This window comes from Penaeus monodon, chromosome 21 (genome assembly GCF_015228065.2).
Source record: "Penaeus monodon isolate SGIC_2016 chromosome 21, NSTDA_Pmon_1, whole genome shotgun sequence".
In the NCBI taxonomy this organism is placed as follows: Eukaryota; Metazoa; Arthropoda; class Malacostraca; order Decapoda; family Penaeidae; genus Penaeus; species Penaeus monodon.
In genome coordinates, this window is record NC_051406.1 from 18,309,203 (window position 1) to 18,311,891 (window position 2,689).

Consider the following 2,689-nt stretch of genomic DNA (forward strand, 5'->3'; position numbering starts at 1 on the left):
GGGTTGGAAAAAATACATTGTCAAACAAAAAAAATCAAAAAATAAAAAAATTAATAATAAAAAATTTTATAAAAATTAAAAAAATTTATATAAAAATATAATAAAAATAAAAAAAAATAAAAAATAAAAATTTTAATATATATTGAAAATATATATATAAATATTTTTTATAAATGATATATATATAAATAAAAAATATTAAAAATACAATATTATAAAAAAGAATACGATTATAAACAAAAATAGAACAGATATAAATTATAGAAAAATAAATTTAGAATAAAAATATATAAATAAAATATAATATATATAAATATATAATATAATATATAAATTTTATTTTATATATATAAATTATTATTTATATATAAAATTAAAAATAAATATAAATTTTAAAAATATATAAAATAAATATATTATAAAAAAATAATAAATAATATATATAAATTAAATAATAATATTTAATATTATAAAATAAAAATATATATAAAAAAGAAAAAAAAAATAGTTGAGAAAAATAAATAGATAATATATAAATTAAGATATAAAAAATAATAAAAATATATAGAATATAAAAAAAAAGATATATAAATATATATATAGAAAATGAATAGATATAAAAAATATAAATAAAATTTTATTTAGAATAAAATATAAGGGGAAAAAAATAATATAATTAAAATATATATAAATTTCATATAAAAGAAATATGTTTTAGGAAAAAAATATAGAGAAAAATATAAAAAGAAAGAAAATTAAAAAAATATATATTTAAAAATAGTATTATAAAATAATTTTATATTTAAATTTTATATATAAAAAATATATATTATAAATAAATATATTAAAAATATAAAAATAAAAATTTTAATTAAAAATTTTAAAAAATAATAATATAAATATATAAATAAAATATTATATAAATATAAAAAAAATAAAAATAAATATAAAATATTTTATAGAAAATTTAAAATATAAACCCCTATTCTTTTAATAAAAAAATATAGAAAATATTTTTATCAAAAATTTTAAATAATATATATAAAATAAAAAAAATTTAAATATATTAAAATATAAATAAATATTATATAAATAAATAAAAAATAAATTTTATATAAATAAAAAATTTTATAAAAAATAATAAATATATAAATAAATAAATTAAAATATATCCTTCATTTAAATATTAAAATAAAATATAAAAAATTTGGAAAATAAAAATATAAAAAAAATAAAAAAAATATAAAAGAAAATATAAGATAAAAATATATATAAAAAGATAGATAAAAATAGGAAAATTAAAAATATAGTTGATAAAGATATAAATAAAGAAAAACCCAATAAAAATTAAAAAATATAGATAATATATATAAAAAAAGGGTATTTTAATTTAAAAATAATATAATAAAATATTATATTTTAAAATTTTGATAAAAATAAATATTAAAATAAAATTTTATATAAAAAATAAATATATAGGAGTTAAATATATATATATATATAGAGATAAATAATAGAAATAGATATAAAATTAAAAGATAAAAATATATTATAATGAAAAATTATACATATATAATATTTATATTATAAATAAAATATATATAAAATAAACCCAAATAGAAAAATATTTAAAAAATATACATATATAAATAGTTTTATAATATATAAAATTAAAAATTTTGATTTTTAAAAAATATAAGATAAAAAATAAGAAAATATAATATAAAAATTTATAAAAAAATAAAATATAGAAATATTTTAATTTATATATAAATATAATATATATAAAAATAATAAAATAAAAATTTTAGATTTTAAAGAATGGGAAAAATATAAAGAAAAATAAATATAAAATAATATTTTTAGAAAGATAATAAAATAAAAATATATAGATATAAAATATATAAAAATATATAGTAAAATATATATTTAAAAATAATATAAATATATTATTAAATATAAACTATAAATATTTAAAATATATATTTAAATATATAAAAAATTAATATAAAATGAAAATATATATAAAATTTTATAAAATATATATAAATATAAATTTTATAAAACCTATAATTTATTTTTAAAAAAATTATTTCCCCCCCATATATTTTTAAAAATTTATTTTTAAACAAAAAAGAAATTATAAAAATAATATTTCCCCCCTTTTTTTTTAATAAATAATTTTTTATTAAAATATTAAATGATCCCCCCTTATGGGAAATATTATATAAATAAAATTAAATATAAATATATAAATTAAAAAAAAATTTTAAATTTTATATAAATATATGATAAAATTTAAAAAATATAAAAAATTATATTAAAAATATATAAAAAAAATATAATATAAAAAAATATTATAAATAGTATATATAAATATAATATATATATATATATATTTATTAAAATTTTAAAATTTTAAAATAAAAAATTATTATAAAATTTAAAAATTATATATAAAATTTTATATATTTATATTAAAATTATAAAAATATATTAAAAATAATATATATTAAAAATAATTATAAATAATTAAAAATAATTTTTAATATATATAAATATTATATATTTAAATATAAATTTTAAAAAATAAAATATAAATAAATAAATATATATATATATATTTTATAATATATTATATATATTAAATTTTAAATTTTTTTTAAAAAGGGGAATTATAGAGGGGGGG